Below are 26,744 nucleotides of genomic sequence, written 5' to 3'. Positions count from 1 at the left end.
ATTTAAATTACCATTTTTTTTCTCAGAACGAACATCTTTCTGGATTCCTTTTAATACTGAGGGCCTTATAATTTGACAATGTAAATTAAAAGGCATCTAACATAAAAATGATACATAAATTTGTTTTTTTTAAAAAAAAAAAAGCACACACATCATAAGTAAGAATTTATCACTATCCTCTGCTGTCTCAAATTTCCACTTTAAAGAAATATAAAAATTTGTGTAAGACTAGCAAGCAGCAACTGCTTTTATAATTGACTTTTCCAGTCCTATTTATCTTTTTTGATTAAACATAAGGTATAATCTGTTGAAAATTCAGTAATTCAAAAAATGAGGAATCATTTTTGATATCTAGGTTTAGACTAAATACTGAAAAGATCTTTTTGTAAGGTACTTTACATAAGTGGAACTGTGGGGATTATCTGGAATAGAAATACCATTGTGCACCAAGAGTTATTTGTGACCACATGTAAATACAAAAATAAATTTGGCCTATAGTTTAAAATTTTACTTATATGTAACTTTATTGATAAATTTTGATGCAGTAAAAACTGTATTATACTTACCAGATTTGTATAGATGTATTATATATTGCATATAGAGATGTATGCACCATTTTATAATGTCAAAAACTTAGAGATATGTATTTTAGAGTTGAGTTTCAGATATCTTCTAAAATTAATTTCTGAAATAGTAATGTAACAATTTTTTTCCTTGTCTTTCTAATGAAATATAAGAATTACTGAAGCATAAACATAACTGATCATGAATAGCTGCAGCAACTACAATAGTTAGCATACACATTAGACCTCTAATGGTCTTTGAATGAAAACCTGGAGGTGATCAAATGAGCAAAGTGACAAAAAGAGATTACTGATTTGTCTACAAAAAGGGATTGCTGAGAGTTTCATTCATTTATCCAGTGAATGGCTATTGAATATCTAATATATGCTAGGCCAGGTGTTGGGCCCAAGGAATCCAGCAGTAAAGAAGACACAGTCTTCTGTACTCCTGTGGTTTACAGTCTAGCTGAAACAAAAATTTTTATAATGAAATTGCAAGTGAGCATACAAAAAAAGGATGGCTCATTGGGCTACAGACACATAAAACTTAGTCTGAGTGGCTAACAAATTAAAATGTGTGTGTAATTATGAATTTAATTTTCCTAACATAATCAGTTATTTAAATGATAATACTTCCAGAGTTAATCTTGGTTAAAGACTCTATGCTTTAGGAGACATGATGAAGCCCTCCCCCAAATACCTTCCCCAATAGTGTTCTGAATAAACGTTACAGTCAAGTGTATGATTAAATGCCATTCAACAGGAAAAACAAAATCTATTGAGTGCCTAGTAAGTGCTGGAGAACAAGACAGACATGTCTTGGCCCTTGGGTAGCTTCCAGTCTAGGAAAACGATGGCTGTTGAAGAATAATACAACATGATGAGTATCTCAGTGGGAGAAGGCCAGAGAGCCAAAGGAAGATACAATTTAGAAGCTGAGCCAGTCAGCTGTTGGCTGAAGGTTTCCAAGAGATTCGCAGACAAGTAAACAGCTCTACCTTTGGCACCTTTAGCATTCTGTGGGATTTGCTGTTCTTTGTCTCTTATAGAGTGTGTCTTTTCACATAGTTTTCATATTAAAGTGCTCCCTTTTCCCCCAACACACACACACACACACACACACACATGCACACCAATGGCTCACGACTGGGTAACACAGGTAAGATCAGTTCTACGTTATGAAGGAGAACTGATCTTTTACCCTTGGCACTTTCTTTCTTAAACTTGACTTTCCCCCTTCTTACTGCTGAAGTTACAAGACTCTGAAAGCAACAATTAGGGCGTAGGCCTAGGGCAGTGGAGTCAAAGGAGCCTCTTTGCTTTCTTTTCATCTAGGCTTTAGGCCAGCGGCAGGAAAGGAGACTTTGTGGAATGCCATGACTCAGCCTTACTCACTAGGGCTCTGGTTTAGTGCCAGAGACTCATTGTAAAGAATGCGTGTGTGCTCAGACTTTTTCATGGGTCCCCAAGCAATCAAAAGATGGCTGATTTATTTTTCAGAGACTTGAGAGTTCCAACAAAGCTTCTTTTTAACAGAGATTTATCTAACAGAAAACAAGATTACAATATGTTGTTTTCTTTAGGAAGGATACTCAGAATTTGCAATATTTTTGTTGTTTTTAAAGTATAGAACTCTAGTTGACATTCACAACCTTTCCACCAGTTTAGAGTAGGGTTGCTTGCTTTAATAAGATCACATGATATTGATTGAGCTGATTTTTCTAGGGTCAGGTTTTCCCCTGGTGTCAAGAGAGAGGTCACCACAGGCCTCCCTTCTCCCTTGCTTCCAATCAGCTGGCTGGCAGAACAGGGCTGGAAGAGAATCTGGAGATAGAGGGGTTGTCCTCTCTTCCTTCTTCTCTCTAAGTTCGGAGCACAGCCTACACCACTTCTGCAGTACACAGGTTGCTAACAGGGTCCTCTTGTTTGTCTTTCTCTCCATTTCCATTAGTGCCCACTGGAGTCTAAGAAAAGGAAAAAAAAATGAAGAGAGAGCATCCTAAGAGCCTGCCTTAGCTTGAGGCTATTCAGGCCTAATAAGCTTAGGAAAAAGAAGCCTTTCATGTACTCAGCCAAGCTTACTAGAGTTTTGTAGAGTGGCTTGAAGCTAAATTCCTAACTAATAAAGTTTTTTTTTTAACTGTTGTTGCTTAGTTATTTTCTCCCTTGAATCATTTGCTTTGTGAGAATACACCTCTCAGAGGTATCAGGGGAGGAGACTTAGTTAAGGCGAGTTTAGAAATACTCTTAGTACTCTGACAAAACACATTAAATAGTAACCCAATCTCCCGCAAATTTCTAAATAATGTACACATGAACTATTTATTTAAAAGTAAAAAATGCTGTTTTTGTTTGTAGAATATATTTTACTGATATTGGTGTCAGTAAAGGCCTTGACACTCACTGTAAACAGCATAATATATAGAGCAATTACATATTTGTAAACCAATCCATGGAGTTCAACAAAATCGTGACAGTGAACCCAAGACTGCATACGCTGAATAAAGGATACCCATACTACCACCTACACTGTTCACGAGCTGCTCCATTTGACTTGCTAAATTTAGAATTAGAGAACTATTAAATATTAAGAGAAAGGAGAATGGTTTGAATGCTGATAATAAAATATATCTACCGTTAGTTACTTTGCAGCTATGTGGTTGAAATTTTGCAATGAATAGAACTACGAATCGCTGTAATATACCATGCTGGACTTTCCAAAAGCAAGTGCTAGCATAAAAATTTCCCTTTGCACACATTCTTAGAAGTGGATATTATCTGTTTTTAGCAAGTGTCGTGTAAATTGTGGCTTTTATATGCTGAGTCTCAAAGATCTCTACCTATATGGTTTTCATATAGATACAGATCTATATGGTTTGCTGCTCTTACCCACCCTGTGAGGTGAGTGGGTCAGTCACAGCTGTTGAAAAAATAGCTTTGCAGAGTTCCCATTCTCAGCTGGCTGCTCTTCTTATTCATCAGGGGTGTCACATATATAGTCTGAAAAGGCATGTTAAATATTATAGTAATTTGAAAATGAAGCCAAAAATGTTGGTTTTATAATGTAGAACACAAAAACAAAGCTGGAACTAGGTGGATGTTGAGGCTAAGATTCTCAATGAAGATGGGGTGGGGGAAAAGGTGTTCTGTTTATTCAAAAAAGGCATGGGCTTTAGAAAACTGATAGATAATCTTTTTCCTAGATGTTCTCATACACTGCCTTGGTTTTACCAACTACTAAAATACTGGTATCTTCTATATTTGCATCTTTAGGCTGGACTTCTCGTTCATCTCCTGACTGGTATATTCATTTACTTACTTAAAAACTCCTTGGAAAAAAAAAGTCAGCTTGATTCATACTGTCTCAAGGCATGAATGAATGGTCTTGCAGAAGAGGTTCTTCTACAGCATCTGCAGATAAATAGGTTAAGGAAGGCAAGTTATGGAGGCAGCAAACGCAGATGGCCTTCATCAAATCTGTTGTGTTCAAACTGCTTTAGTTTATTCTTTATAACATGATTTTTCTATATCTGAAAAGTAATACAAAGTTTTAAAATTCTAAATTATTTTTGATCTTTAACAGCTCCTCAAAGTGAGATAAGCAAACCATGAGGCTAAAACCAGATTTAAATAAGCACAAGTTACTAGTGGGTTGATCCATGACAGGCATTAGCCCTCTCACAGATAAAATGTCTACATAGTCATTACCAAAACTTAATACGAGGTTATCTGTTGTTATACTAATACGTAAATGCTTAAACAACAATTGCAAATCAAGTTTACCAAAGCAAATGTGATACCTACTAATTTACAACTGAAATAGTGATTATCCCCTTATTTTTAGAAATTGGTGTTTCAAAATATTAAATCAGCAGAAAAGTTGGACATTGAAACAGGAACTGCTACTTAAAATAATTAAGACAAGGAATCACATAGACCTTTATATAAGACTTTAGTGATTATTAAAAACTCCTATACTAGCCAGAAATGTATGAATGCATGACTCCCACTGGCTTTAATAGACATTTTGTGTAAACTCAGCTATAATATTTACAACTGAGAGGTATGTTTTTCAAGGTTTTTCTGAGGATATTTGCACAATGAACCTTCTCTTTAGTATTTGTCTGTTCTTGCCCTTATTTCTCATTGATTTAACTATGTATCATATAATAGCAAACATTTCACCAGGGGGAACATTTTTATATTTGTCTTAAAATATGAGTAGTTCCATAAGTGAATGTTGTAAGTCTTAAAAACCTAGTGCAACTTTATTCTAAGTCCTATTTGACATTTTTCTTTGTGTTTTGAAGTTGAAACTGAACACCTGAAAAGCAATATTACTGGTTTAATATGTCTCCACTTACATATTTTATTTGAAAATGCCCATAAGAAACCTTACTGAAAATATAGGAAAGAAGATTCACTTCGAGAAGCAAAATGGCTTTAATGCAACAAAAATCTTTTTCAGAGTGAAAAAGCAGCAACACCAACACGAAACTGATTTTACTCTTTCTACCACCTGAATCATGCTTAAAATAAAGTGCTTTCTGGCTGCTTGAATAGAACAACAATGGATTTCATGTTAACTTTTCCAAAGATTTATCAAACAATATATTACCAAAAACCAATACTGCTGAGATAAGCTATACATAGAATTTAATGGCAAAAAGATAATTCATTAAAATTATGTGCATCTACAAATGTATACAAATACATTTCAAGCCTCTGTCTAATGAATTGATAACCATCATGTAGCATTCTAAAATCATAGTAGATTCCTAGGTACTTAAACAAAAATATAATTTTATCACCTTTTCTTTTTAACTGCAGCTAAAATTGAGTATGTCAGTGATCCCATTTGATTTTTCTCTTCCATTGGACAATAGTTTCTAAATATCATTTTATACTTCTCATTTACAATGAATTTGGATTAAGTAAAATGTGTACAATGCTGGCTCCTTGGTGCTTATGTGCCTCATGAATAGGTAAGTCCCAAGAAGACTCTTCAACACTACCTTTGCCCTACAAAGGTATCCCTACCTACATAGGGATTCCTTAAAAGAGATTAATGGGATTCTCCAGCTTCTCTAACTGATCCTGGGGAAGACAACTGTGAACCCAGCTGTCTTCCCTGGAGGACAGGCATTAGAGACCCCACAGCTATCTCCTTCCACCTATTTACATTTGTAGAATAAAGCTGACACTTTAAATTGCAAATAAACGAACATAAATATCTATCAGATTTTATTATAGAAAGTTAGAAAGGAGTTTTTGCCCTCCAAGATTAGAGGCTTTTAGCATGCCTCAGCAACTGGGAAATAACAAGATAGTGCCTAAAGATCAATTCTGTGAGCTTTAATTCAGGAAGGAAAATGGGAATCCACTGGAATTGTGAAGGATACCCCAGATCCCAGGGAGGAGAATGTGGGCAAACAGCTCCTGTGACAGCATCTGTCTACTAAAAGTGCGTGAAGCCCCAGTATATGAAAGAGGCAGAAAACCTTCCTCTGTGACTTACCTTTCCACTGGGGATCCAAGCAACCCAGGCCAAGGGAAAGCACTTTGTTTCTCCCAAGCTCTGAATTAACTGGGGAGAGGCTTGGAGACACTGTGAGGGAAAGACACCAGGAAAAGCTGCAGGCATTTTCCCAGACCCGGGACCTAAAGCAGGATGCCATTTTTAATCCAGATGTGTACAAAGTCAGCCATTCTTTGTCAACCTAGCAGCCTGGCTGTGGAAGCATTTTAGTCTCTGCCAAGAAGATTGGAGCACCTGCCCTGGAGTGGGGTAGGGAATTACATAGCCACAATTTGGGAACTACCTCAGCAGTAGGCACTGGAATTGTGCTCTCTCCTATCACAAGGCTGGGGCAGGAGAGAGCTGCTACAGCTGTAGTTTCTCCTGGGTGGCAAGACTTGCAGCTAGGGCCAGCTTGGTGACCTGGAATCAGTCTGCGTGTGTCCTTGCTGGGTGCCCCAGCCTGCTCCCCAGAGATCATGGTGCAGCAAGGTCTTCTCTGTTCCACCCCTAGGCAGAAATCCAGCACTCAGAGCACCCACTGCCTGGACCAGCAGCCTGAGCTGCCCAACCTTTCATGGACATGGACATGGTGTAGCACAGGACATAAACATGGTGTAGCAGGTCCCTCTCTGCTCCATACCCAGGCAGGTCTCTCCAGGTATTCAGAGCACCCCTCGCCTGGATCAGCAGCCTGAGCTGCTCCACCTTTCCTATATATAGATTGTGGTGCAGTCGGGCCCTCTCCACTCCACACCCAGCAGATCTCCAGGCATTCAAAGCATCTCCTCACCTGGATTGACAACCTGAGCCACCCCACCCTTCCTGTGCAAAGATCCAGGTGCAGAGGGACCCTCTCTGCTTCACACCCAGGCATATCTTCAAGTATTTGGAACAGCTCACCAGGTTCAGCAGCCTGAGCTGATCCACCTTTCCTGTGCAGAGATCTGGGTGCAGAGGGGCCCTCTCCACCTCATACCTAGGCAGATCTCCAGGAACCTAGAGTACTCACTGTCCTCATTCCCATGCAGAGAACTGGGGCTGAAGAGGTTTCTCAGCTCCACAGCTAGGCATACCTTTGGGCACTTGGTGGCCACCCACTGGATGCTCCCTCAGTAGTGGTTCTTGTGCCTGCCATTCGAGGATCCGCAGGTGGACCTTCCCAGTCCAACTCTACTCATCTTGCCCCTCCACCACCCACGGCTGAGCAGGGAGCTCAGACCACTGTGCACTCCATAAATCAGTGCGTTGTCAGAGGCAACAGATATCTTCTTCCAGTAAACAACGATCAAGCACATACCCAGCTGCACTGGCCACAGCCAGCTCTTACCTATAAGCAACATCTGGGTAATATCAACTGAACAAGGTGAACTGGTGTTCCAAGTGCCTGCAGATCTACCTGGCATAAAGCAGAGAGTGTCCCTCTGCATGCAGATCTCTGCACAGGAAGGGTGGAGTGGAACTGCACAACCCAGTAAAAAACCTGCTGACAGAAGTCCATAGGGCTATAAATGCAAGGCCAGAAGGCCCTAGCCAAAATTCTCTACAGCCACATCCCTTAAGGAAGCAGGGAAATGGAAAGAAGAAAAAAAACAATAACATAAAGCAAGAAGAAGAAAATATCCTAACCACAGGAAAATAATTACAAAAATTGGAAGTGCCAGCATCTCCAGATGACAAAGAACCAGTGCAAGAATTCTAGGGCCATGAAAAGTCTCAATGTAGTGACACCACCAAAGGATTGCACTAGCTTTCCAGCCATGGTCCTTAACCAAAATGGAAAATCAGAAATGACAGATGAAGAATTCAAAGCATAGATAGCAAGGAAGCCTAATGAGATCCAAGATAAGGTTGAAATCAACACAAAGAAACTTCTAAATAAATCCAGCAAATAAAAGAAGAAATAAATATCTTAAAAATAAGTCAATCAGAGCTACCGTAACTAAAAAACTCAATTAAGGAACTTCAAAATACAATTGAAACTTTTATCAATAGACTGAACCAAGTAGAAGAAAGAATTCAGAGCTTGAAGATCAGTCTTTTGAATTAGTCCAGTCAGAAAAAAATGAAGAAAAAAGAAATACAAAAATGAACAGTCTTCAAGAAATATTGGATTATGTAAAGCAACAAAGCCTATGGATTATTGGTATTCCTGAGAGAGATGGATAAAAAGAAGACAACCTGGAAAACATATTTGAGGGAATAATTCAAGAGAAATTTCCTAATCTTCCTAAAGACATACACATTCAGATACAAGAAATCCAGAGAACACCTGCAAGATGCTATATAAAACAAATATCACCAAGGCATATAATCACCAGTCTGTCTACGATCAATGCTAAAGGAAAAATTTTAAAGGCAACTAGAGAAAAACGTCAGATTATGTACAAAGGGAACTCCACTGGGCTAATAGGAGACTTCTCAGCAAAAGTCATACAAGCCAGGAGAGATGGGGGATCTATTTTCAGCATTCTTAAAGAAATGATACTTCAATCAAGAATTTCATATCTCATCAAACTAAGTTTCATAAACGAAGGAGAAATAAAATATTTTCCAGACAAGCAAGCACAAAGAGACTAACTTTACAAGAACTCCTTAAGGGAGGAATGCTAAACATGGAAATGAAAGAATGATACCTGCTCCCTCAAAAAGACACTTAAATACATAGCCCACAGACTCTGTAAAGCAACCACACAATAAAAACTATAAAGCAACCAGCTAATAACTTCATGATAGGATCAAAATTTCACATATCAACATTAACCTTGAATGTAAATGGTCTTAACACCCCACTTAAAAGCCACAGAGTGGCAGGTTGGATTAAAAAAACAAGACCTAGGCCTGGGGTGATGGTTCATGCCTGTAATCCCAGGACTTTTGGAGGCCGAGGTGGGCAGATCATTTGAGATCAGGAGTTTGAGACCAGCCTGGCCAACATGGTGAAACCCTGTCTCTACCAAAAATACAGAAATTAGCTGGGTGTGGTGGCATGTGCCTGTAGTACCAGCTTCTAGGGTGGCTGAGGCATAAAAATTGCTTGAACCCAGGAGGCGGAGGTTGCAGTGATCACACCACTGGGCAACAGAGTGAGACCCTGTCTCAAACAACAACAACAACAACAACAAAAACAAACCATCTATCTGCCATCTTCAAGAGACCCATCTCATGTGTAAGGACATCCCATACTCAAAGTAAAGGGTTGGAGAAAGATCTATCATGCAAACGGAATGCATTAAAGACAGAGGTGACTATTCTTACGTTAGATAAAACAGACTTTAAACCAACATTACACCAACAACAGTAAAAGAGGACAAAGAAGGACATTACATAATGATAAAAGTTTCAATTCAACATGCAGACTTAACTATCCTAAATATGTATGCACCCAATGTTGGAGCACCCAGATTCATACACCAAGTACTTCTAGACCTATGAGTAGAAATAGCCACACAATAATAGTAGAGAATTTCAACACTCCACTGACAGTGTTAGACAGATCACCAAGACAAAAAACTAACAAATAAATAGTGGACTTAAATTTCACATTTGACCAGTTGGACCCGATAGACATCTACAGAACAGTCCACTCATCATCCTCAGAATATACATTCTTCTTATCTGCATACAGAACATACTCTAAGATTGGCCACATGCTCAGCCATAAAGCAAGTCTCAGCAAATTCAAAAAAATCAAAATCATACTGATTATACTTTCAGACAAGAATGGAATAAAAATAGAAATCAATACCAAGAAGATCTCTCAAAACCTCACAATTACATGGAAATTAAATCACTTGCTTCTGAATGACTATGGACAAACAACACAATTAAGGCAGAAATCAAAAAGTTATTTGAAATAAATAAAAACAGAGACACAACATACCAAAATCTCTGAAACAAATCAAAAGCAGTGTTAAGAAGAAAGTTTATAGTGCTAAATGCCTACCTCAAGAAGCTGAAAGCTCTCAAATTAACAATCTAATATCACACAGGAAGTTAAAAAAGTTAAAAAAGAAGAACAAAGTAACCCCAAAGCTAGGAGAAGGAAAGAAGTAACCAAAATCAGAGGAGAACTGAATGAAATTGAGAACCAAAAATCATATAAGGGCTCAATGAAACCAAAAGCTGTTTCTTTAAAAAGGTAAAGAAGATCAATAGACTGCTAGCTAGATTAACAAAAAAACAAAACAAAACAAAACAGAAACCCAGATCTAACTAAGCACAATCAGAAATGATCAAGGTGACATTATAACAAACTTCTTGACATAAAACAGTTCCAGTGAAGGCGTTTTAACAAGATAACCCATGAGCAAAACAAAATAAAACAAACAAACAAACAAAAAAACAAAAACCTAGAGAGATTTTCTGTCCAATTTTGCAGCTGGAACAAAGCAAAATAAAGTGCTATCTGTTTCTCTGTCAAAAAAAAGTTAGAAAGGATAAAAAGTACTAAGCCGATTTTTAAAAATTACTTGTAATAACACTCAAAGGGAAACATATTGGTATACTTCCTTCCAGTGTTTTTATGCATATTTTCAATATACATTTCTTATACACTAAGTCCTCATTTTGTGTGTCAAAATAATACTGCCTAGCATAAAAGGGAATATCATACAAGTTCAGCATTTAGTAAAAAATTGGAAGGGAGCCAAAATAAAAGATAATATGAAACAGACTAAAATACTAGCGGGGAGGGGAAGGGACTCAGAAAACAGTGGGAGTAATTAAGAAGGATGACCCTCAAAATGAGAGAACGTAGTGAGGATCTTAAGTTCCCAAATAAAATTTAGAGATAACTTAGACAATAGATCGCATATTGCTTTACAGTTTAACCTGTAATAAAACCAAGAAGGACACTTTTTAGGTCACTCTGTAGCTTGTTGCACCAATATGAAACTAATATAGGGAAGAATCTTGGACTATTCACACCCAAGTCTAAATGCAACCCAAGGAATAATGCTTAATACATTCTTTCTGTGTCATCACAGAGCCAATTTGTTATATGGCTTTTTGGCTTTTAACCTGAGGAATGGCTCCAGGACAATTGTGTTTTTGAAATAGGTACTGTATTTATGGGCTATCAGAATATTTTTTAAAAGGCATATTTTATATACTGGGTATATGAAGAGGAATTATGCACAAATGCCCCCCTAGAAAAAGTCCCTTTATTAAATAGATTTTCCAGCTTATTCTCAATTGAAGATTTTCATTAACATTAGAAGGGAATGTTATTTCATCAACTTGTAAGGCAATAAAAATATAAAAACAGGAATACAAAGATATTAATCTTAACTTCTGTTCACGTGCATTAAATCTGAAAAGGAGTTTGGTCAGATTTTTTTGTGCAAATGAAAAATATTTAACTGTTTTTAAATATTAAACTAGTTTTGTTATGCAAAGCAGTATTTTTCCTGTATGTATTAATACTTATTAACGAACTCAAGTCAATTCCTTTTATTTTACCAACTTTCAGAATACCATTTTTCCAAAGGGCATAGAAGAATAACAAATATCACATTTGGCTGGGCGCGGTGGCTCACACTGCTGTAATGTCAGCACTTTGGGAGGCCAAGGTAGGAGAAAAACTTGAAGACAGCAGCTCAAGACCCCTGTCTTAAAAAAAAATTACATTAAAAGTGTTTATATGATTTCTTGGTACTTAACTTTTAATATAATGATATTACTAAAATATAAATGAAATGTTTGCCTCGGTAAGTCATTTTATTTTCATATTAAGATATTATTCCATTTTGATTAATCATTAAGTGGTAATATTTCCTAAGAATTAAGCTTTCAAATTCTTTTCTTTCAGCATATTTCTCAAGTTGTTATCACTATTAGTAAGCATTCAACTAAATTAGGGGATATTTTATTTAAAAAATTTATTTCATAAAGTGAATTGCTTTAGAAGTACAACTAACCTTTTAAAAAAATCAACATTTTTATCCTATTCACCAGACAGAATTATCATCATGGGACAAATTGCATATCTGATTTTCTTAGACAGGTAAACTTATTTTCCTAACAACTCAGTGAGTGATTTCCTCATTGCCAAGTAGCCTGTAATTCTCATATGAAATTTATTTTTAAAATGAATAAAATAGTATTGTCTATGAACATCTATGTTCTCCAAGGAGACAAGTAACCTCTTGAGGGCTCGGACCCTGTGGTTCATTTTATATGCCCTGCACTTTTCAGCAGTTGAGGCATTTCAGATAATTTTTTTAAAAAGTCACGAATGAATGAATGAGCCAGTATATAAAACTAATGTAAATAGTGCTCTGTGCTTCTCTCAGCATTTCATAACAATACAAGAAATTGTTCTTTTTATTTTTCCATGTCCAGTTTCTCCATCCTCATGATCAAATTTTATTAGGTAGCTGTTCTAGTTTCCTGGAGCTGCCATAAGACATCACCACAAACTATGCATGTGGCTTAAAAACAACAGAAACTTATTTTCTCACACTTTGGAGGCCAGAAGTCTAAAATCAAATTGTCAGCTGGGCTAAGCTCTCTATAAAAGCTCTAGAGGAGAATTCTTCCTTGCCTTTTCCAGCTCCTGCGGACACCAGGTGTCCCTTGGCTTCACATGCCTCACTTCCATCTCTGCCTCTGCCTTCACGTGGTTTCCTTGTCTTCTGGTTTCTTTTCTGTCTCTTATAAAGACATGTGCCATTGGATTTAGGGCTCACCTGGTTAATCCTGGATGATATCATCTGGCGATCCTTACCTTCATTGTAACTGTAAAGACTATATTTTCAAATAAACTCACATTCACAGGTTCTGAGTAGGCATATCATTTGGGGTCCATTATCCAATCCACCACAGTAGCTAATTGTACAGATATTTTTCTACTGAATATTTTTTTAAAATACCTTTTAAATGGGTATACATATTTGTGTTAAATGACATGTTAAGCTGATCCAAAAAAAAAAAAAAAAAAGGCCCTAAACATATAGTGGCCTAAATAACGTAGGAGTTTATTTCTCATCTCACAGTCTGACCAGACTAAGTAGTTAGAATGGCTCTGCTCCATTAGGTCACAAAGGGTCCCTGGTGCCTTGGGTCTCTGCCATGTTGGCATTCAACTCAGAGGGGGAATGGAAGTGGGGAACAACTACTCGTTTTAAACAAGTAAGGTTCAGCTGGGCACAGTGACTCACGCCTATAATCCCAGCACTTTGGGAGGCCGAGCAGGAGGATCACTTGGGCCCGGGAGTTCAAGACCAGCCTAGGAAACATGGCAAAAATCCACCTCTACAAAACATAGAACAATTAACTGGGTGTAGTAGCATGCACCTGTAGTCCTAGCTATTTGGGAGGCTGAGGTGGGAGGATTGCTTGAGCCTGGGAGGATAAGGAGGCAATGAGCTGTGATTGTGCCACTGCACTGCACTCCAGTCTGGGCAACAGGGTGAGACCGTGTCTCAAAAAAAACCCCAAAAAACAAAGAAATGAAGTTAGAGTTGCACACATCACTCTTATGTTACCATTCCGCTGGAGAGAACTTATTCATGTGGCTACTTCTAGCTGCAAGTAAAACTAAACAATTGTATTTCTACCTGGGTGGCCATGGATCCAGCTTTAACTCTACCACTATGCAAACTGGAGGAACAGATGGAAGAAGAACTAGTGTGTGACGTTAGAAAACCTTAACTCTCCTAATTGTACCTTTTAAAAAATTAAACAGGCCTTTAGTGGAGTCAACACAAGATATGCATGTAATTAATCATCATCTTCATTCACAGATTGAAAAATAAATATTAACTTTCTTGAATTTTTAAAATTCCTTATTGTGTTTGACATTTATTACCTTTGAGGGAAGAAACTATTTTTCTATAGTTTAGAAGTCATTGTTAGACATGGTTAGCGTTAGTCATTGTTATTTTCTTTGTTTAAAATGTATTTTGCAGAGATGGGGTCTCACTATGTTGTCCAGGGTGGTCTCAAACTCCTGGTCTCAAGCGATCCTCCTGCCTTGGCTGCCCAAAGTTCTGGGATTACAGGTGTGAGCCACTGCACCTGGCCATTTTTTTTATTACTATCTTTAAAACTCTCTTATAAAATATACTTCTTACATAACTTATCCTTTGCTTTCCATGAGGAAGTATTTCTCGTGGCTTCTTGCTCCCTGTGGTGGTTGAATTAATTACCTGGTAAGTGGGTGACAGTGATTGGCCTAGGTTAGTCTGTCTGCTCTACACTCAAATCTTCCAGCTACTGGGCTATTCCAAGGTTCCTGCTGGCAGCAGAGAGTTATTATTTGGCTCTCACTCTAAGGTCCATTCTCCATCAACTCTATCAGGAATATTGCTAAAGTTTTGACCTTCATTTGACTGACCTACATCTCTCTCAAAAGTTCAAAACTTAGGTGGTGAGGAGGTCTAATTTATTAACCCCCTCTTACCCCAATACTGAGGAAATGTATTATGCAAGTTTTTGTTTCCCATATGATTTGTGAGCACAAAATGGTGAATCAGAGAAGTTCCTGAAAGACTGCAGCCAAAGACTGTGCTTAATATTGCTATAAAGAAAGGGTAAAATTTCTGTCCAAGGGAGGAATTTTTTTTTGATTTATTTATTGTTGTGGGAAGTCAGAGACCCTGAATGGAGGGACTGGCTGGAGCTGTGGCAGAGGAACATAAATTGTGAAGATTTCATTTTAATATGGACATATATCAGTTCCCAAAGTTAATACTTTTATAATTTCTTACACCTGTCTTTACTGAAATCTCTGAACATAAATTGTGAAGATTTCATTTTAATATGGACATTTATTACTTTCCAAATAATACTCTTATAATTTCTTATGCCTGTCTTACTTTAATCTCTTAATCCTATTATCTTCATAAGCTGAGGATGACCACTATTGTGTTATCTGTACAAATTGATTGTAAAACATGTGTGTTTGAACAATATGAAATCAGTGCACCTAGAAAAAGAACAATATAACAGTGATTTTCAGGGAACAAGGGAAGACAAACATAAGGTCTGACTACCTGCGGTGTGGGGCAGAATAGAGCCATATTTTTCTTCTTGCAGAAAGCCTATAAATGGACGTGCAAGTAGGGAAGATATCGCTGAATTCTTTTCCTAGCAAGGAATATTAATAATTAAGACCGTGGGAAAGGAATGCATTCCTGGGGGGAGATCTATAAACGGCTGCTCTGGGAGTGTCTGTCTTAGGTGGTTGAGATAAGGACTGAAATACGCCCTGGTCTCCTGCAGTACCCTCAGGCTTATTAGGGTGGGGAAAACAACTCACCCTGGTGAATTTGAGGTCAGACGGGTTCTCTGCTCTCGAACCCTGTTTTCTGTTGTTTAAGATGTTTATCAAGAAATATGTGCATAGCTGAACATAGACCTTTATCGGGAGTTTTTTATTTCACCCTTTGCCTTGTGATCTTTGCTTTGCCCTTTGCCTTGTGATCCTTATTGGCCCCAGAAGCATGTGATCTTTGTTCTCCTTTTTGCCTTTTGATGCATGTGATCTTTGTGACCTACTCCCTGTTCATACACCCCCTCCCCTTCTAAAGTCCTTAAAAAAACCTGCTGGTTTTGTGGCTCAGGTGGGCATCATGGTCCTACCAATATGTGATGTCACCCTTGGAGGCCCAGCTGTAAAATTCCTTTCTTTGTACTCTTTCTCTTTATTTCTCAGCCGGCTGACACTTAGGGAAAATAGAAAGAACCTACATTGAAATATTGGGGGTGGGTTCTCCTGATAATTTATTATTATTATTTTTAGATGGAGTCTCATGCTGTCACCCAGGCTGGAGTGCAGTGGCGTGATCTTGGCTCACTGCAACCTCCACCTCCTGGGTTCAAGCAATTCTCCCTACTTCAGCCTCCCAAGTAGCTGCATTACAGAGGCCCCCCACTACACCTGGCTAATTTTTGTATTTTTAGTAGAGACTGGGTTTTACCATGTTGGCCAGGCTGGTCTTGAACTCCTGACCTCAAGTGATCCACCCACCTCGGCCTCCCAAAGTGCTGGGATTACAGGCATGACCCACTGTGCCAGTCTTTTCTTCAGTTTAAACCCCATATGAAAGTTATCCTTCCAGTCAAAAGGAGCAAAATGTAACTCCTATCTTACTCCCACCCCACTCCATACTTTCCTTCCACCCCCTGTGCAGTCCTAACCAAGGGCACACCACAAAGGCTGTAGTCCAATCCAAGAGACACAGAGGGTTCATGGGCTGCAAAAACAGAAAGGCTAATGAGTTATAAATATTTAGCAATGAGGATTAAGGAAAGCAACTACTTTGGATATACTACTGACAGAAATTATACTGATGGGAAAATTCAAAATCTGCAAAAAGATAAATAAGTGTTTGTACAAAGATTTGATTATTTCAACAGCCCTGCAAGAGATAAGAACATCATATAACTCAAGAAGAGTGTCATCAGAACCAAGGCACCTGAAGAAGAAAAACACTCAAAGGAGGATAGATCAGAATAGAGACTATTCCTTAAGTATTCTTGGCTAAGGGCTCCATAGTTGCTAGACAGAGAAACTGGAAGTTAATTTCAAAACTTCCTTGTAAGTAAGTGTTTAATATAATTGGTATCAACTTACTCAAATATATTTATGTTTCCATTTTGTGGCTTCCACCAGTCTCAATTTATCAATTTCTTATAGTTTTCATGAAGTCTCTTATGCACTGGGGGTCATGGGACAGGGCTCCTACACTTGTTGAAGTATATTCAGACTGGAAACACCACAATTTTATTTTAACTTTTATTTTAGGTTCACGGGTACATGTGCAGATTTGTTATATGGGTAAACTGTGTGTCATGGGAGTTTGGTGTACAGATTATTTAGTCACCCAGTTAATAAGCATAGCATCCAATAGGTATTTTTTCTGAACCTCTCCCTCCTCCAACCCTCTACCCTCAAGTAGGTACTGGTGTCTGCTTTCCCTTCTTTGTGTGCATGTGTTCTTATTGTTTAGCTCTCACTTATAAGTGAGAACATGAGATATTTTGGTTTTCTGTTCCTGCATTAGTTCCCTCAGGATAATGGCCACCAGCTCCATCCATGTTCCTGCAAAGAACATTATCTCATTCTTTTTCATGGCTGTATAATATTTCATGGTGCATATACACCACATTTTATTTATCAAGTCTACCATTGATGGGCATTCAGATTTATTTCCTGTCTTTGCTATTTGCAATGAATATATGCATGCATGTGTCTTTATGGTAGAACAATTTATATTCCTTTGGATATATACTCAATAATGAGATTGCTAGGTTGAATGGTAATTCTGTTTTGAGTTCTTTGAGGAATTGCAACACTTATTTCTACAATGGCTGAACTAATTTATACTCCTCCCTCTCTTTTCTCCACAACCTTGCCAGTATCTGTTATTTTTTGACTTTTTAATAACAGCCATTCTAATTGATGTGAGATGGTATCCCACTGTGGTTTTGATTAGCATTTCTCTAGTGATTAATAATGTTGAGCATTTCTTCACATGCTTTTTGGCCACATGTATGTCTTTTTTTGAGAACTGTTCATGGCCTTTGCCTATTGTTTAATAGTGTTGTTTACTTTTTGCTCAAAAATTTGTTTAAGTTCCATATAGATCCTGGATATTAGACATTTGTCAGATGCATAGTTTGCAAATATTTTCTCCTATTTTGTAGGTTGTCTGTCTACTCTGTTGAGTTTCTTTCGCTGAAACACCACGACTGATTTACAGCCAAGGTTCTGATACTAAGAGTGGGTGCAATGAGTTCTGCAACCACTAGAAGTGGATTCAGCACCCCTAGAAGTTTCCTTAGGAAGTTTTGCTCCTATCTGAGTGGGCTTCGGGTTACACATTTTTGAGATATGACTGCTGAATGACCATGACTGGGCCATCTCTCTATCTAGCTGTAAAGGCCCAGCTCATGATACTGGCAAGAAAATGATCTAAAACTTTATATGGTTTGTTGGTGGAATAAGATTCTTTGAATTCATAAACACTATAGAATTTCATTTATATTGTGGAACATAATTTTAACATCCTGGACTCCTTCCCTTTCTCTTATTCCCATATTCCATCATTCCAAGTAATCTTGTTATGCTTTAGACATTCTCAAGTTTATTTCATCTTTCCATAAATGGGTTGCAGTCTATTTACTCTGTCTCTTGGACATGTGACATAATCTACCAAGTGGTTTCCTTCCCTGGTTCTCCTCATAGCTTTTAGTAAATTTTCTAAATCCAAATATGTTTATTTCTTTCTAAAGCTCTAACAATTCCAGGGACTCCCACTTGATTATAGGAAGAAGTCCAGAAAACCAGAAATGGTTCTTAAAGCATGGTCCCAAGACCAGCTGCACCAGTATCACTCAGGAATTTGTGAGAAATGCAAATTCTTGCCTTCCAAGGCCACACACCAGCAGAATTAAAAACTCTGGGGATGAGGCCCAGTAAACAGTTCTTTGAAAAGGTCTCCTGGGAATTCTGATACATGCTCAAGTCTGCAAACCACTGTTAGAGGATGACATATTTGTTGATATTATTTGCCTGGCTTCCCCCAGAGTACATAGAGGTGCATTCTATGCATGTGTCCTCAGAACAGCTTGCCACTTCCCAAGCACATTGTACCTTTTCACACTTCTGTGCTTTGGCACTTTCTGTGCCTGAAAGGCTATTCTACTCTCCCACTGTCTGCTCAAATCCCAGAGACAGCTTAAATCCTTTTGAAATGAGTAAGATATAAATAACTGTATACTTATCCTTCAACACCCAGCTCAAATATCATCATGGCTGCAAAACTTTCTCTGACTCCCAGGCAGATTTGGTTATTCCTTTTGACAGTGCTGTCACTGTATTTAACACTTTGCGGTGCAGTTGTTTAGGCCATCTCACACTGAAAGATGGCTTCTTGAGGGCACACCTCCAATGTATCCTTTAAAATGCTGGGATCACAGTAGATGCCCAACAAGACATTTTTTGAGTAAGATCTTATTTGGTGGCTTAGCAGGCAAGCCCCTCTCTTCCTGTGCTTTGTTTTTCACTCCTTTAACTGAAGATGAAGTTTCCCCTCTTCTTCCTCTTCAACTGAGAGCACAGGTTTGGGAGAGAAGGTTGTAAAGAGATGAGGTCAGTCATGTTAAGCCTAGAGTTCCACAGAGTATAGATCTTTCGTCCCTAATTCATATCTTATAAATGAAACAAATAATATTGATGCAAATCCAGATTCAAGTTCAAATTCTTAAAATTTTCTCCAACCATAGATTTTATTTAAGTCTTGATTAATGAGAAGAGTTAAAAAACCATAGTATTTAATAAATCTTGAAAGACATTATTCTGGGTGACTAAAAAGACATTATTAGTGTGACTAAAAAGTAATGAATTTATTCTCTGAAAGTAATCAATGTAAGTTTCTAATCATATTTTCTATACTAGTAAACAAAGGTTCATTGGCAGTAGAATATTCTGAATTTTCCTTTTTCTTACATTTTTAAACAAAAATTTAAGGTGGATAGTTTATATTAGTTTTTCTCCTTAATATGCTATATGGTGTTAATTAGTATAGTGGCTAGACTAAGAAGTACTTTGTGTGTATATCAACTTGTATGGTAAGATAAGTATAATAATAGTAAGATTTGGCATTTTTGTTCACCTTTATAAATGAACGACAGTTTTCTTTTTGGAATCCCGAAATACTATTTCCCATGAAATTGAAATTAATGGAAACTGGAAACACCAAATCTTCTGAGTCTTCTGGACTGCACGTCACATCTGCAGAGTCAACCTATAATTTTTCATTTTCTGACTGGGAGTGGTAATTAGCTAAACAATTACTTAGCTAATACGAGTTGGTGCTTCCCCTTTCTCTACTAATCCTTTCATGTTGCCTCCACCAAGACTCACTTCTTTGGGTCAAATATGTAGTGAGGAGCAGTGTGAGAGGGAGACTGGAGAGACTCCTCAGGGCGGTGCGTACTTGGTGAAGCATGGGCAGGTGTGTAAACATGAGGATGGCAGATCAAGCATGGATGAGATTGCAGCATTTCCCACTACAACTGTAACCTTGCATGGGAGAGTTTTCCAAGATCGGTTATTTTCACCATTAGCTCAGTATCAACGACACCTTCAGTTTCAACTGTCTAGTTAACACATCCAAGGAACAGAACTAGGAGCACTATTTGGAAACGGCCACCCCATCTGGAGTCATTGTGCTTTCCCTTGCCATCCTAAATCTTTCAACACCACTCTGATGCACGCACCACACAGGCTTTGTAATGGAGTTATTGTTCTTTTCTTCACAATTGGATTGTACTCCCTGAAGGTAGGAAATGCCTTTAATTCATCTTTATATTCTCAAAAGAGTCTAGCAAAGTATATACCCTCAATATACTGTTCTTGAACAAATAAGCTGAATACTCCTCATTCAGGAAGAATTAGTTGCTAACAGTGAAGAGCAATTTCACACAGGGTCCAAATATACTTATTTAAATTATAGATCTTAAGCAAGTCTGAAAAAAAGGCACTTTTCTTCTGTAAAATGCACCAAAAAGGGTCTACAAACTATTTGCTTTGCTAGCCAAAGAGCCTGTTGAAGGACAGCATTGTTCTCCTGAGGCCACCATTTGATGCAATGCACTTATATTTTCATTTCCTTTTGCTTCAGGAGTTATTCACTGAGGGATGCCTGGCTTATGTGTTTATGTGGTTCAGAATTTCATGAAGAATTCAAAGCTTCTGATTAGCCACAGTGGCTCACACCTGTAAACTCAGCACTTTGGGAGGTCGAGGCAGGTGTACCACTTGAGCCCAGGAGTTCTAAAGAAGCCTGGGCAACATGGCAAAACACCATCTGTATAAAAAACACAAAAATTAGCCAGGCTGGGTGGCATATGCCTGTAGTCCCAGCCACTCAGCAGGCTGAGGTGGGAGGATCACTTAAGCCAGGAGGTGGAGGCTGCAGTGACCCATGCACACCACTGCATTCCAGCCAGGGTGACAGAGCAAGACCCTGTCTCAAAAATAAAAAATAAAATAAAATAAATAATTCAAGCCTTCTGGAGCCCGGTTATAAAATAAACCAAATTCTAATTTTGAGCCCAGAACTCTAAAATCTCCCGTAATTAAAGATTTTAATGGGAGTCAGAGAAAGGCAAAAACACAGCAGGCCACCAAACCCAGAAGAAAAGGGGACTCCAATTGCATTTGATAAACCATTTGTATGAATAACAATAAATCACAGCAAACTAATTTTAACAGTTGGCTTCAACAACCACATATCAAAACACATTTAATGTTATGGGCGCACTTAAAATTAACTGAAGCTAATATTGTACAGTACACGGAAATTCATAATTACAAAATAGCAAATTTAGAGAGTGATGTACCATTGAATTCATTAATAGTATCTTCCCATTTTCCATTTAAATATGATTACTTAATGCTTGATTGGATTTTTCTCTTCTATCTCATTTTCAGTCCTCACAGATACTAACAAAGTACCACATCTAAGTCAGAAGTGTAGTGGCAAGTGTATAACAGGGAGCCTGGAAAAATTTTCTCATTGTGTAATTGACACCTGAAGAGCTGAGAAGATAGATCGGTTCTTATTTTTGATCAGGAAGAGTCATAGAAATGAAGCCCCAGGCTATCAAAGGGGAGAGAAAAACTACCTGCCACTCCCCAACTACATTAAAATAAATCCTGAAATGACAGAATCTATTACAATTAGAAATAGGCAGTGGCAAATTTGCATTCATCTCTACCTCTTTCCTTTGAATCTCAAAGGAAGCACTGTCTCCCCTGCATCTAATCCTTCCCCTAATATCTTAACCACATCCTCTTTCATCTCCTTTACAACCTGGCTTCATAATATTTCCTCCCTTCTGTGCCTTAATGCCCTCTTCTCTCCAGCCTTCTTTACCTCAATCTATAAACACACTGGAATCCTTCAGTTAGAATGTCCCCATCTTCCTCACCCTATATTACCTTCTAGCTGTCACCTTTTTCTTCCTTTCCATCCAAAATTATTAAAAGTGCTATCTAAACTCATTCTTTTATAGTTACCTTTCATTCACTCTCAAACTGGTGCAATTTGTCTGTTCCTGAAAGTACTTTCCCTAAGGCCCTAGTGGCTACCTTTAAAAGAAATATCTAAGGGACACTCATTGGTCCTTCTCTCATCTTGGGTCTTTATCTTAGGTCAGTAGTGCCCAATCTTTTTCTTTTAGAAATAAAATAAAATAGAGAATTAAAGGCTTCTGGAGCCGTATTACAAAATAAACCAAATTTTAATTTTGAGCCTAGGACTCTAAAATCTCCCTTAATTAACGATTTTAATGAGAGTCAGAGAAAGGCAAAGGTACAGCAGGCCACCAAACCCAGAAGAAAAAGGGACTCCAATTGCACTTGACAAACCACCTTAACATTCCATCTTTCCATCTTAACATCTTAACATTCTCTCTTCCTTGGACTTCTAGTATAACAGTTTCTGAAGATCTCCTCACACTCCCTGAGTTTAAATTTGAAATCTGCTTCCACCACTTTCTCTGTGTGGCTATAGGTCAGTGATATGAACTCAAGTGTTAGTTGTACTGAGCTTGTCAGCCTCTGACCTGCCCCTGCTGTGTCAGTGAGAGTCCCTGGAGGCAACAAAAGCAACTGTAAATAGAGTCTAATCGAGGAAGTATTAAAAGGGATGACAAAGCATCAGAAAATCATTACTAGAGCTGGGAAAGAGTTGGAAACTTGGTAAATAAGAACTCTGTTCACAAAATTCAACCACTGCAAAACTATATTGAAACTCAACCGGGAAGAGATAAATACCCTGACCACTTATCACCTGTACTATCCTCCAATATTCTGCTGGTGCCTCTCACTGGTCAAGCCTAACTGGAAATCCAGAGCCCAGTGGAGGCTGAGTGACACCATCACTAGAGGCCAACCTCCTGAGACACACAGCAAGCCAGGGAAGGGTAGACACTGAACCTGGATAGAGGACACCAGAGAACAACCAGCACATGGGCACACTGCCCACCATCCCTTTCCTTCACTTAAAAAATATTTAGTGTGACAGGGACTATTCTAGGGAATCAGAGTACAGGGGTTCACAAGACAGGAAAGATACTCACTCTCATGGTATTTCATTCTGCTTATGGAAGACAGAAAGTAAAGGAATAAACAAGGCAATTTCAGGTGATGATAAGTGCTATGAAGAAAATAAGGGGTACCAGTAACCTGATGTAGAGAGGACAGTCCTTTAGATGAGGGTAATCAGGAAAGTCACCTCTGAGGAGATGACAGGAGAGCTTAAAATGAATAAGAACGAAGAAACCAGGCTTTCTCAGAGCCAAGGGCAGCGTGTTCAAACAAGAAAGATTGGCAAGGGCAGAATGCAAATGTCCTGGGGAGGAAACCAGCTTGACTCATCCAAGGGAGACACAGGAAGCCTGGGTGGCTGGAACGTGTGAGAGGGAGGGTGGCAGGAGGTGAGCTAGGAAGCTCAGGCAGAGGCTAGATCATACAGGGCTTTGTAGGCCAGGCAGAGAGTTGGGTCTTTCCCTAATGCAATATAGGGATTTTAGGCTGGTTGTGGTGGGCTGGTAGATATGGATTAAGACACATCTGATGTCCAATTGTAAAATATAATTTTCACAATTCTGTGAAAAATAAATTGTAGTGGGATGAGAATAGAAATATCCCACTACAGCTTGCATTGCCATACCAGAGGTCCCATGCCCAGTTAAGTTAAATGATGTTTCAGGTAGGAGTGACACTGTTTAGAGCAGGATGGGCACCTGACCCACGAGTAGCTCATTTCCAGGTTGGCTGGCAGCCCATGAAGCGACTTAGAGCTAAGAGCTCTGGAACTGGCTTATATTCTTCTGAAATGCAGACTAGAGAATAAGAAGTGGATTAATTAGCCAGTTGGTAGTGTGAGAATAGATTAAAGAGGTAGAGAAGAGCAGAGACACAATGAGAAAGAAATGAGAGTAGCTTATGCCTGGGCTCCTAATAGCTACTCATATACCCATATAAACACTTGTTCCTTCTTTTCATTAGTCTCTTGAGTTTCTCTTTCTTACAAGCAAAGGAGTCTAACAAGCACATTGGTGTTCACAAGTTTTCTTCCTTAAACCTCTTCTTCTCAGGCACATTAGCCAGGATGACAAAGATCTGCTCTGGTAACAAAACTCAAATCTCAATGGCTTAAAACAACCAAGGTTTACTTTTCACTTTACATGTCCTTCATGATGTGACTGGGACTCTGTTCTGCATCATCTTCCCTCCAATACCAAGACTGATAGTGCATATGCTCTCTGGAACACTGATGATTGCCATGGCAAAGAGAAAAAGAGTTCTGGAAGGTCTTGCATCAACAATTAAATGCTATGCTCACAATTAATTCGGAGAACATGTCATGTAGTTCAACCCCATCACAGGGAGGCCAGGGCATACAATCCTCTTATATTCCTGAAAGACAACAGGAAATATTTGGCACACCTATCACCATGCACTCATTCATAACCATGGTCTTAATTGCTACCCATACACCAATGTCAAAATTTCTAGGAGAGATGCCCCACTTAATTCCATATCTATATTTTCAACCACCTACTGGAATACTACATTTGGATGTTATAGGCATCTCAAGTCTCATGCATCAGGAGTGAAGGCTAACTTTCTTACAGACTTGCTGTAGTCGCTTTCTTGGTCAATGGCCCCATTATCTATTACTTTAAATAAGAAATCCAGGTGTTATCCTTGACCCCTCCCTCTCTTCTGAAAATAAATCAGTTGCCCAGCTCCTCTTTAAACTTATCCCCATTTAACTAACACCAGGACCATTATCCTACTTCACTGATCCTCACAGCTTCTTGCCTATGCAATTTTGTCTGGTTTTCCTGCCTTCCATTTCCCCCTACAAATGGCAATCATTTGTGTATGCAACAAACATTTAAAGAGGGCTCATTGCTCCTTAGATTAAATAAGTAATGGGCCCATCTTGAAGAAACTCAAAGCCTAAAGAGGGAGACAGTGATGTAAACAAAAAATTACAATGGGACAAATGTGATAGTGGCCATACAGAAAGTAGCCTGGGAAAGGAAAGGAAATACCAAATTGAGAGTGATGGTGAAGGGAAGGTAGTGCAGGACTGATATGGTTTGGATTTCTGTCCCTGCCCAAATCTCATGTCAAATTGTATGTAATCCCCATTGTTGGAGGAGAGGCCTGGTGGGAGGTGACTGGATCATGGAAATGGAGTTCTCATGAATGGTTTAGCACCATCCCTCCTTGGTACTGTTTTACGGAAGTAAAACTTTAGGTAAATGCTGTGGCAGCAGTAAGAGCTGCTCCTCCGTGTGAGTCACAAGGCTTGGAAAAGGGAGTTGAAGGATGCAGCACTTGCCTGGTACCTAGTAGGGACTCTACCTGACTCAGCCCAACCAGGGTGGATAGGAGGGAATGGCATGGAGGAGTAAGCAGGAGCCTGATCAGCAACGACCTAAGGTGTCCTGGTCCGTTATCTGGCAGGCAACTGGGTGGAAGGACATCCACTGAGATATGAAACCCAGAAGGAAGAGTCGGTCTATGGGGGATCACACTTTTAATGAGGGATACCATCACATAGTTAACATTTACTGACGACTGATTTCAGGCATAGTGCTAATCACCTTACTTTACTATTTTGTTTAATCCTCACAACACTCTTAGGAAGCAAAGTTGTACCATTATCTCCATTTTGCAATTTAAAAAGAAACAATGAGATTCAGGGACCGATTGTTTGACCAGTTACTAAACTTGATTTGCACCAGAGCCCAAGTTAATCATTTATCTACCAAGCTCTGCTGAGTTTGAGCTGCCTGCAGGAATTCCACCTGGATGTGTCCACAGGCCGGACCACAAGCTGGGAAGTGTGGGCAGAGACATTCACTTAGGGGTCACCTCTTACGGGGGGCACGGCAGGATCAAAGCTGTTGGGCCTGGATGAGATGGCTCAGGAAGCTCTAAAAAGGAAGACGGCAAGAGGACCTGGGGAACACTAACCTTAAACAGGCAAAAAGAGGAAAAGAAACCAGCGAATGAGTTTGAGAAGCTGCCCTCTGAGAAAGCGAACCCTTAAGAAATGTCCTTCAGTGAATCTTTTTCAAATGCCCCTAGACCAATGCCTGGCACTTGATAAAGGACCTCTGGAGTCAGAAGAGGCGTTCTGTCAAGGGGGTGGGGGGACTTTATACCTAATTTTTCCAGCTCCTAAAGGACCAAGCCATATGAAACCCACAGGGAGACTTCGCTACCTGGGAGGCAAGTCTGAGGCAGGGAGAATAGGGTCAAGGACCATAGCCAAACCCTCCTCAGAACACAAGAACTCTTTCCCCAATTCGACAGGGCAGCGGCGGATGTGAGCGCTACTCACAGCTGCCCGCTACGATAAGAGGTTACTACGGAAACGACCAGGAGGGAACGGGTCCAAGCCGCTCATGGACTGGGGTCGCCTCGGTCCGAGAGGGGGAGCGCGCGCCCTGACACGCAGGCATGCGCGCGCCTGTGGGAAGTCGGGGAGCGCGCCTGGGCCCCTGCCCGTCGCCCGGCTCTCCCCTCGTTGCAGCCTCGCTCCCCCCAGAGCTCCTCCTCCCCTCCCAGCGGTTTCCCTCCGCACCTGTGGGCCTCCGCTGGCCCACGCGGACGCCCC

General features: G+C 39.2%; 1 long non-coding RNA gene across 1 annotated transcript; it reads right to left on the bottom strand.

Annotated features, from left to right (window-relative positions):
* Window positions 1–2,014: 2,014 nt before the first annotated feature.
* Window positions 2,015–26,647, bottom strand: LOC112134706 (uncharacterized). Its single transcript, XR_008509180.2, has 3 exons — window positions 26,469–26,647; window positions 3,883–3,974; window positions 2,015–2,527 (listed from the first exon to the last, which is right to left on the bottom strand). It is a non-coding gene; the product is annotated as an uncharacterized LOC112134706 (long non-coding RNA).
* Between the last annotated feature and the right edge of the window lie 97 nt (window positions 26,648–26,744).

Source organism: Pongo abelii, chromosome 7 (assembly GCF_028885655.2).
Source record: "Pongo abelii isolate AG06213 chromosome 7, NHGRI_mPonAbe1-v2.0_pri, whole genome shotgun sequence".
Taxonomy (NCBI): Eukaryota; Metazoa; Chordata; class Mammalia; order Primates; family Hominidae; genus Pongo; species Pongo abelii.
The sequence above is the reverse complement of the archived record's forward strand: the minus strand, read 5'-3'. Positions and strand labels throughout refer to the sequence as shown.